The following is an 11,713-nucleotide window of genomic DNA, read 5'->3' as shown; positions in this document are numbered from 1 at the left end:
TTTCCTAGACATGGTCCATGAACCAAATCCAGCCTGTGGGCTCCTCTAATATAATCCAAGAAGCCGCTGATGATGCTTTCTTCTTTCTACCCTTGTGCACAAAGCCAACGTTAACTTTAGCTCCAGGTGAACTGGAAAAGGCTGCTCTCTGAATGGTAGATCTGAATATCCTGGGAGTAGCCTTTTAGGCCCGATCAGAAATTAACCTTGACCAGTCCTCCAGGCCTGGGAACTTTAACGAGCTGGAGTTTCGAAGCTTTGGAGGAGGATGGGGGTGAACGAGGGAGGAGAATGGGGGGGCGTAGGGGGTGGGGGGGAAGGATTATGATTTAAAAAGTGGAGCAATTCTATCTTGTTTTAGCTTTTGTAAAGGTTCCTTCAGTTCAGGCACTGGTCATAAGGAGTTAAAAAATAGCTACAATCAGAATATTGTTCCTAGGTTAACTCACCAGAGATGTTAAAGTTTCATTAGTTGTGAGGGAGGAGCCAAGCTTATTTAGAATCATAGAATCATTGAAGTTTACAACATGGAAACAGGCCCTTCGGCCCAACATGTCCATGTCGCCCAGTTTATACCACTAAGCTAGTCCCAATTGCCTGCACTTGGTCCATATCCCTCCATACCCATCTTACCCATGTAACTGTCCAAATGCTTTTTAAAAGACAAAATTGTACCCGCCTCTACTACTGCCTGTGGCAGCTCGTTCCAGACACTCACCACCCTTTGAGTGAAAAAATTGCCCCTCTGGACCCTTTTGTATCTCTCCCCTCTCACCTTAAATCTATGCCCCCTCGTTATAGACTCCCCTATCTTTGGGAAAAGATTTTGACTATCGACCTTATCTATGCTCCTCATTATTTTATAGACTTCTATAAGATCACCCCTAAACCTCCTACTCTCCAGGGAAAAAAGTCTCAGTCTATCCAACCTCTCCCTATAAGTCAAACCATCAAGTCCCAGTAGCATCCTAGTAAATCTTTTCTGCACTCTTTCTAGTTTAATAATATCCTTTCTATAATCGGGTAACCAGAACTGTACACAGTATTCCAAATGTGGCCTTACTAATGTCTTGTACAACTTCAACAAGACATCCCAACTCCTGTATTCAATGTTCTGACCAATGAAACCAAGCATACTGAATGCCTTCTTCACCACCCTATCCACCTGTGACTCCACTTTCAAGGAGCTATGAACCTGTACTCCTAGATCTCTTTGTTCTATAACTCTCCCCAATGCCCTACCATTAACGGAGTAGGTCCTGGCCCGATTCGATCTACCAAAATGCATCACCTCACATTTATCTAAATTAAACTCCATCTGCCATTCATCGGCGCACTGGCCCAATTTATCAAGATCCCGTTGCAATCCTAGATAACCTTCTTCACTGTCCACAACGCCACCAATCTTGGTGTCATCTGCAAACTTACTAACCATGCCTCCTAAATTCTCATCCAAATCATTAATATAAATAACAAATAACAGCGGACCCAGCACCGATCCCTGAGGCACACCGCTGGTCACAGGCCTCCAGTTTGAAAAACAACCCTCTACAACCACCCTCTGTCTTCTGTCGTCAATCCAATTTTGTATGCAATTGGCTTCCTCACCTTGGATCCCGTGAGATTTAACCTTATGTAACAACTTACCATGCGGTACCTTGTCAAAGGCTTTGCTAAAGTCCATGTAGACCATGTCTACTGCACAGCCCTCATCTATCTTCTTGGTTACCCCTTCAAAAAACTCAATCAAATTCGTGAGACATGATTTTCCACTTCAGCTAGGTGTTTGACAACCAGTTATTTTCAAATGCAGTCAACAGTTCTTTAAATCTAGGAAGTCCCGGTAATATCTGTGGTATGAGCTTGTTTAGGATGCTACTCACTTCGGAATTGTTCCCATATTTGTTCTATTTCTGGATCATCAGGAACTCCTTCTCATTTGCTTTGTGACTGCCTTCCAAAATCTGTATAGGGCCCCTGGACAGCTTTCGTGAGGTCCTACGGACTTGTCATTAGTTTGGTTTGGTCAATCTTGTCAAGAACAACATCACTGATTGTTGGCAAACCATCTGGTTTCTGGATACTGGCTGGTATGAACTGGAACCCAAGGAGAAATTCCCTGTCATACCGCTTCTTGCCTCCTCGATTGGACAATTTCCACTGCTCTTCTTTGAAGCCACACACCAGACTGTTATCAGGTCTTTCTTTGGTGCTTACAATTTCAGAAACTTTCTCTGAACCATTCTGTTCAGGTTTTACCACAGGCATGATTGGGCTTGCCCAGTTGCTGTGATCGATTTTCTCAATTATGCCCTCACTCTCTACACAATTTAATTTTTTAAAATTCATTCATGGGATGTGGGCGTCGCTGGCGAGGCCAGCATTTATTGCCCATCCCTAATTGCCCTTGAGAAGATGGTGGTGAGCCGTCTTCTTGAACCGCTGTAGTCCGTGTGGTGAAGGTTCTCCCACAGTACTGTGAGGGAGGGAATTCCAGGATTTTGACCCAGCGACGATGAAGGAACAGTGATATATTTCCAAGTCAGGATGATGTGTGATTTGGAGGGGAACGTGTAGGTGGTGTTGTTCCCATGTGCCTGCTGCCCTTGTCCTTCTAGGTGGTAGAGGTCGCGAGTTTGGGAGGTGCTGTCGAAGAAGCCTTGGCGAGTGCTGCAGTGCATCTTGTAGATGGTACACACTGCAGCCACGGTGCGCCGGTGGTGAAGGGAGCAAATGTTTAAGGTGATTCCGCTGATATCCTTTCCTTTAGAGCATAGGGTACCGCTCTGGGGTTAAAACAAAATGGTTTTGTCCCCTCCTTCACATTAAGGTATTTGGATAACCTTTGCTGTACCAAGTTCCGGACTGAATGAAGACTTGTACTCTTCCATGAGTACATCCACTGGTCTGTGAGTGGTGATCTTCTTAATATTGGCCCAGTTTAACTTTAGGCTACAAAACCAATCTTGACCCACCTTTGCCCTTAACTACATGTACAGACAATTGTTTCATCAGATTTTCAAATTTTAATTGGATGTTTATTTCCCGAGGACTGGCAATGAGTGTCCGGAAAAACTGTTCAATAAAAGGTTGTATTTTTGTAGGGCAATTTTCCAAAACTTTTCCTCATATACTTTGATGATATTATAGTTACAACGCCCCAGTGTCCAAATAAAATTCCCATTTAATACCTTCTACCCAGATAGGGCCACAATCTTCCGTTGCCCGTTTCCTGTTATGGAATACACAGAAACTTCATCTATCTCACCATATGGTACAGTTTCTTCCTCAGGTTCCTCGTTGGAATGGACACTGGAATTTTGTCTATTCTTCTGTTGATTCCTCACAGTACTATGATATGACTTGGGACTTTCTTTTCTTCTCCCTGCCTCCAATCTAGCAACATCTACTGGCTACCGGTAACACCTTAGCTAAATGGCCCAATTCCCTGCAGTTGTGGCATTCAACCTTCCTACAGAAACATCAGTCTGGATGATGATTATTTTTACCAAACCTCCAACGTGGTTGACTCTGTTCACTCTGGACCTGTTGCACTCTGTGGCCTGTAACTCACCAGCATGCCTGACGGCAGCCTCCATCCCAAGTGCTATTTCGAGAGCTCTGGCAGAAGTGAGTCTGTCTTCTCCCAACAGTTTCCTCAGTATCAACGTTTCCCTCAAAACGAGCAGACAAAATGCCTCTCGTCGCATCGTTGAGACCCCACCAAAGTTGCATGTTTTGTGCAGTTTCCTCAGTTATGTCACAAACTGAGAAACATTTTCATTGTCTCTTTGCCTCCTCTGGTTATACTTGAACCATAAGTGTGGCTTCGGGCTCAGAGGCTCTTTGACCACTTGGACTAACACCTCAGGCTGGACAGGAGTGATCAGATTCTTAACCAATGCATGTGTTGTAGGTCCCCAAATAGTAAGCAAAACTGCTCACTTTTTGGCATCTATTGCAAGTTCATTTGCCTCAATATAAAATTGTCTTTCTACACACTCACTCCAGCTCAACCACATTCAATACACTCCGATTTTTCCAACTAATGCCGAAATGATAAAAAAAATCAGTGACAATTTAGACTACAACCTAAGTTGCAAAGATGCACAATATTCAAATTTTTTTGACAATACACTGTCTGTTATCCTTGTTACCATTGTTATGTCTGAATAAACACTCAAATTGGTGGGTAATAACTAGCTGCTTTTATTTCCAGGCTCTCTAGAATATTCTGTTAAAGAATAACAAAACGATACAAGAGCCCCTGCAGTGTAATTGCTACATTGTGCCCTATTCCCATCAAGGGGCCATCTAGTGTTCACTTAACAATATGCAAGTACCCTACATATCAGTGCTGACAAAATTGGTCGAAGGAGCGGGACCAGCCACCGAGAGACAATAAGAACATATGAAATAGGAGCAGGAGTAGGCCTTACGGCCCCTCGAGCCTGCTCTGCCATTCAATAAGATCATGGATGAGCTTCAACCTCAACTCCTCTTTTCCGCCTTATCCCCACATCCCTTGATTCCCCCAGAGTCCAAAAATCCACCGATCTCAGCCTTGAATATACTCAATGACTGAGCATCCACAGCACACTGGGATAGAGAATTCCATAGATTCACCACCCTCTGAGTTTTCTTTTATTCGTTCATGGGATGTGGGCGTCGCTGGCAAGGCCAGCATTTATTGCCCATCCCTAATTGCCCTTGAGAAGGTGGTGGTGAGCCGCCTTCTTGAACTGCTGCAGTCCGTGTGGTGAAGATTCTCCCACAGTGCTGTTAGGTAGGGAGTTCCAGGATTTTGACCCAGCGACGATGAACGAACGGCGATATATTTCCAAGTCGGGATGTGTGGGACTAGGAGGGAAACGTGCAGGTGGTGTTGTTCCCATGTGCCTGCTGCCCCTGTCCTTCTAGGTGGTAGAGGTCGTGGGTTTGCGAGGTGCTGCCAAAGAAGCCTTGATGAGTTGCTGCAGTGCATCCTGTAAATGGTACACACTGCAGCCACGTTGCGCCGATGGTGAAGGGAGTGAATGTTTAGGGTGGTGGATGGGGTGTCACTCGAGCGGGCTGCTTTGTCCTGGATGGTGTCGAGCTTCTTGAGTGTTGTTAGAGCTGCACTCATCCAGGCAAGTGGAGAGTATTCCATCACACTCCTGACTTGTGCCTTGTAGATGGTGGAAAGGCTTTGGGGAGTCAGGAGGTGAGTCACTTGCCACAGAATACCCAGCCTCTGACCTGCTCACGGTATTTACGTGGCTGGTCGAGTTAAATTTCTGGTCAATGGTGACCCCCCAGGATGTGGATGGTGGGGGATTTGGTGATGGTAATGCCGTTGAATGTCATGGGGAGGTGGTTAGACTCTCACTTGTTGGAGATGGTCATTGCTTGGCACTTATCTGGCGCAAATGTTATTTGCCACTAATCAGCCCAAGCCTGGATGTTGTCCAGTTCTTGCTGCATGCGGGCACAGGCTGCTTCATTATCTGAGGGGTTGTGAATGGAACTGAACACTGTGCAATCATCAGCGAACATCCCCATTTCTGACCTTATGATGGAGGGAAGGTCATTGATGAAGCAGCTGAAGATGGTTGGGCCTAGGACGCTGCCCTGAGGAACTCCTGCAGCAATGTCCCGGGGCTGAGATGGTTGGCCTCCAACAACCACTACCATCTTCCTTTGTGCTAGTTATGACTCCAGCCACTGGAGAGTTTTCCCCCGATTCCCACTGACATCAATTTTACTAGGGCTCCTTGGTGCCACACTCGGTCAAATGCTACCTTGATGTCAAGGGCAGTCACTCTCACCTCACCTCTGAAATTCAGCTCTTTTGTCCCTATTTGGACCAAGGCTGCAACGAGGTCTGGAGCCGAGTGGTCCTGGCGGAACCCAAACTGAGCATCAGTGAACAGGTTATTGGTGAGTTAGTGCCACTTGATATCACTGTCGACGACGCCTTCCATCACTTTGCTGCTGATTGAGAGCAGACTGATGGGGCGGTAATTGGCTGGATTGGATTTGTCCTGTTTTTTCTGGACAGGACATACCTGGGCAATTTTCCACATTGTCGGGTAGATACCAGTGTTGTAGCTTTACTGGAATAGTTTGGCTCGAGGTGCAGCTCGTTCTGGAGCACAAGTTTTCAGCACTACAGCCGGGATGTTGTCGGGCCCATAGCCTTTGCTGTATCCAGTGCACTCAGCCGTTTCTTGATATCACGTAGAGTGAATCGAATTGGCCGGAGACTGGCTTCTGTGATGCTGGGGATATCGGGAGGAGGCCGAGATGGGTCATCTACTCGGCACTTCTGGCTGAAGATGGCTGCAAACACTTCAGCCTTGTCTTTTGCACTTACGTGCTGGACTCTGCCATCATTGAGGATGGGAATGTTTACAGAGCCTCCTCCTCCTGTTAGTTGTTCAATTGTCCACCACCATTCACGACTGGATGTGGCAGGACTGCAGAGCTTTGATCTGATCCGTTGGTTGTGGATAGTATAGTCAGGGGGAAAGAAACTGTTCTCTGCAGCCGTGACTGGGAGTCCCGAAAGCTGTGTTGCCTGCCCGGTGCCAGGGTTAAGGACATCTCCTTGTGGCTGGAGAAGAACTTGGAGCATGAGGGGGAGGATCCAGTTGTCGCGGTCCACATAGGAACGAACGAGATAGTTAGAACTAGGAATGAGGTTCTGCTGAGAGAGTTTGAGGAGTTTAGGTCTAAATTAAAAAGCAGAATTTCAAAGGTAATAATCTCTGGATTACTACCTGAGCCACGTGCAAATTGGCATAGGGACAAACAGGATTAGATGGTTAAATGTGTGGCTGAAAGAGTGGTGTGGGAAGCAAGGGTTTCAATTCATGGGGCACTGGCATCAGTTCTGGGGAAAGAGGGAGCTGTTCCGTTGGGATGGGCTCCACTTAAATCGGGCTGGGACCAGTGTCCTGACGAATCGAATAACTAGGGCGGTAGATAGGGCTTTAAACTAATAAGAGGGGAGGGTTCAGGAAAGGGTACGTTTATAGGTCGAAAAAGAAAAGTCAAGGCTGTAGAGCAGAGTAGCGATTTGGGTAAAAAGAAGCAGAGTGTGTCAGGAAGGGACAGAGAGTTTAATAAAGGTAATAGGGCATTAGTGACTAAGGTCACATCAAAGAACAGTAAAAAGTTAAAATTAAGGGCACGATATCTGAATCCACGAAGCATCCGTAACAAGATAGATGAATTAATGGCACAAATAGAGATAAATGGGTTTGATCTAGTAAACATTACTGATACTTGGTTGCAGGGTGACCAAGGTTGGGAACTAAATATTCCAGGGTACTTGACTTTTAGAAAAGATAGGCAAAATGGAAAGGGGGGGCGGGTAGCCCTGATAATAAAGGATGAGATAAAGGCAGTAGTGAGAAAGGGTCTTAGCTCAGAAAATCAGGATGTGGAATTAGTATGGGTGGAGCTAAGAAATAAGAAGGGGCAGAAAACACTGGTGGGAGTAGTTTATCGGCCCCCGTAACAGTAGTTGTAGTGTTGGACAGAGTGTAAATCAGGAAATTAGAGGAGCATGTAACAAGGGTAATGCAATAATCGTGAGGGACGTTAATCTTGATATAGACTGGACAAACCAAATTGGCAGAAGTAGTTTGGAGGACGAGTTCATGGAAAGCATTTGAGACAGTTTTTTAGAACAATATGTTGAGGAACCAACTAGGAAACAGGGTATTTTAGATCTAGTGTTGTGTAATGAGACAGGGCGAATTCGTAATCTTATAATAAAGGATCCTCTGGGGAAGAGTGATCATAATATGATAGAATTTCATATTGAGTTTGAGAGTTATGCAGTTAAGTCAGAAACGAGGGTCTTAAATTTAAACAAAGCCAATTACGTAGGTATGAGGGGTGAGTTGGCTAAGGTAGATTGGGAAATTAAATTAAAAGATATGATAGTAGATAAGCAAAGCCGAACATTTAAAGAAATAATTTATAAATCTCAATGAATATAGATTCCCTTGAAGCAGGGGTACGGTAGCATAGTGGTTATGTTACTGGGCTAGTAATCCAGAGGCCTGGACTAAATCCAAAGTCATGAGTTCAAATCCCGCCACGGCAGCTGGTGAATTTAAATTCAATTAATTAATTAAATTTAATTTAAAAAAATAAAAAAAAATCTGGAATTAAAATACTAGTATCAGTAATGATGGCCATGAAACTACCGGATTGTTGTAAAAACCCATCTGGTTCACTAATGTCCTTCAGGGAAGGAAGCCTGCCGTCCTTACCTGGTCTGGCCTATATGTGACTCCAGACCCACAGCAATGTGGTTGATTCTTAATTGCCCTCTGAAATGGCCAAGCAAGCCACTCAGTTGTAAAATCTCGCTACGAAAAGTCATAACAAGAATAAAACCGGACGGACCACTAGGCACCGGACACGACAACAGCAAAACACCAAGCCCAGTCGACCCTGCAAGGTCCTCCTTACTAACATCTGGGGACTTGTGCCAAAATTGGGAGAGCTGTCCCACAGACTAGTCCAGCAACAGCCTGACATAGCCATACTCACAGAATCATATCTTTCAGCCAACGTCCCAGACTCTTCCATCACCATCCCTGGGTATGTCCTGTCCCACCGGCAGGACAGACCCACCAGAGGTGGCGGTACAGTGATATACAGTCAGGAGGGAGTGGCCCTGGGAGTCCTCAACATTGACTCTGGACCCCATGAAATCTCATGGCATCAGGTCAAACATGGGCAAGGTAACCTCCTGCTGATTACCACCTACCGTCCTCCCTCAGCTGATGAATCAGTCCTCCTCCATGTTGAGCACCACTTGGAGGAAGCACTGAGGGTAGCAAGGGCACAAAATGTACTCTGGGTGGGGGACTTCAATGTCCATCACCAAGAGTGGCTCGGTAGCACCACTACTGACCGAGCTGGCCGAGTCCTGAAGGACATAGCTGCTAGACTGGGCCTGCGGCCTGCGGCAGGTGGTGAGCGAACCAACACGAGGGAAAAACTTACTTGACTTCGTCCTCACCAATCTACCTGTCGCAAATGCATCTGTCCATGACAGTATTGGTAGGAGTGACCACCGCACAGTCCTCGTGGAGATGAAATCCCGTCTTGGCACAGAGGACACCATCCAACTTGTTGTGTGGCACTACCACCGTGCTAAATGGGATAGATTCAGAACAGATCTAGCAGCTCAAAACTGGGCATCCATGAGGCGCTGTGGGCCATCAGCAGCAGCAGAATTGTATTCCAGCACAATCTGTAACCTCATGGCCCGGCATATTCCTCACTCTACCATTACCAACAAGCCAGGGGATCAACCCTGGTTCAATGAGGAGTGCAGAAGAGCATGCCAGGAGCAGCACCAGGCGTACCTAAAAATGAGGTGCCAACCTGGTGAAGCTACAACTCAGAACTACATGCATGCTAAACAGCGGAAGCAACATGCTATAGACAGAGCTAAGCGATTCCACAACCAACGGATCAGATCAAAGCTCTGCAGTCCTGCCACATCCAGTCGTGAATGGTGGTGGACAATTAAATGACTAACGGGAGGAGGAGGCTCTGCAAACATCCCCATTCTCAATGATGGCGGAGTCCAGCACGTGAGTGCAAAAGACAAGGCTGAAGCGTTTGCAACCATCTTCAGCAAGAAGTGCCGAGTGGATAATCCATCTCAGCCTCCTCCCGATATCCCCACCATCACGGAAGCCAGTCTTCGGCCAATTCGATTCACTCCACGTGATATCAAGAAACGGCTGAGTGCACTGGATACAGCAAAGGCTATGGGCCTCGACAACATCCCACCTGTAGTGCTGAAGACTTGTGCTCCAGAACTAGCTGCGCCTCTAGCCAAGCTGTTCCAGTACAGCTACAACACTGGCATCCACCCGACAATGTGGAAAATTGCCCAGGTATGTCCTGTCCACAAAAAGCAGGACAAATCCAATCCGGCCAATTACCGCCCCATCAGTCTACTCTCAATCATCAGCAAAGTGATGGAAGGTGTCGTCGACAGTGCTATCAAGCGGCACTTACTCACCAATAACCTGCTCACCGATGCTCAGTTTGGGTTCCGCCAGGACCACTCGGCTCCAGACCTCATTACAGCCTTGGTCCAAACATGGACAAAAGAGCTGAATTCCAGAGGTGAGGTGAGAGTGACTGCCCTTGACATCAAGGCAGCATTTGACCGAGTGTGGCACCAAGGAGCCCGAGTAAAATTGAAGTCAATGGGAATCAGGGGGAAAACTCTCCAGTGGCTGGAGTCATACCTAGCACAAAGGAAGATGGTAGTGGTTGTTGGAGGCCAATCATCTCAGCCCCAGGGCATTGCTGCAGGAGTTCCTCAGGGCAGTGTCCTCGGCCCAACCATCTTCAGCTGCTTCATCAATGACCTTCCCTCCATCATAAGGTCAGAAATGGGGATGTTCGCTGATGACTGCACAGTGTTCAGTTCCATTCGCAACCCATCAGATAATGAAGCAGTCCAAGCCTGCATGCAGCAAGACCTGGACAACATCCAGGCTTGGGCTCATAAGTGGCAAGTAACATTCGCGCCAGATAAGTGCCAGGCAATGACCATCTCCAACAAGAGAGAGTCTAACCACCTCCCCTTGACATTCAACGGCATTACCATCGCCGAATCCCCCACCATTAACATCCTGGGGGTCACCATTGACCAGAAACTTAACTGGACCAGCCATATAAATACTGTGGCTACGAGAGCAGGTCAGAGGCTGGGTATTCTGCGGCGAGTGACTCACCTCCTGACTCCCCAAAGCCTTTCCACCATCTACAAGGCACAAGTCAGGAGTGTGATGGAATACTCTCCACTTGCCTGGATGAGTGCAGCTCCAACAACACTCAAGAAGCTCGACACCATCCAAGATAAAGCAGCCCGCTTGATTGGCACCCCATCCACCACCCTAAACATTCACTCCCTTCACCACCGGCGCACTGTGGCTGCAGTGTGCACCATCCACAGGATGCACTGCAGCAACTCGCCAAGGCTTCTTCGACAGCACCTCCCAAACCCGCGACCTCTACCACCTAGAAGGACAAGGGCAGCAGGCGCATGGGAACAACACCACCTGCACGTTCCCCTCCAAGTCACACACCATCCCGACTTGGAAATATATCGCCGTTCCTTCATTGTCGCTGGGTCAAAATCCTGGAACTCCCTTCCTAACAGCACAGTGGGAGAACCGTCACCACACGGACTGCAGCGGTTCAAGAAGGCGGCTCACCACCACCTTCTCGAGGGCAATTAGGGATGGGCAATAAATGCCGGCCTTGCCAGCGACGCCCACAAGAGTAGTAAGCCTAAGAATTGGGAAGGTTTTAAAAATCAGCAAAAGGATGACCAAGAAATTCATAAAGAGGGAGAAAATGGAATATGAGAGTAAACTAGCAAGAAATATAAAAACAGATTGCAAGAGCTTCTACAGTATATAAAAAGGAAGAGATTAGCGAAAGTAAATGTGGGTCCTTTAGAGGTAGAGACAGGAGGAATTATAATGGGGAATAAGGAAATGGCAGAGACGTTAAACAAATATTTTGTATCTGTCTTCTAAAAATACAAAAAAATGCCGGAAATAGTGGGGAACCAAGAGTCTAATGAGAGTGGGGAACTTAAAGTAATTTAGATTAGCAAAGAAAAAGTACTGGAGAAATTAATAGGACTAAAAGCCGACAAATACCCTGGACC

Source organism: Heptranchias perlo, unplaced genomic scaffold (genome assembly GCF_035084215.1).
Source record: "Heptranchias perlo isolate sHepPer1 unplaced genomic scaffold, sHepPer1.hap1 HAP1_SCAFFOLD_295, whole genome shotgun sequence".
NCBI classification, from domain to species: domain Eukaryota; kingdom Metazoa; phylum Chordata; class Chondrichthyes; order Hexanchiformes; family Hexanchidae; genus Heptranchias; species Heptranchias perlo.
The sequence above is the reverse complement of the archived record's forward strand: the minus strand, read 5'-3'. Positions refer to the sequence as shown.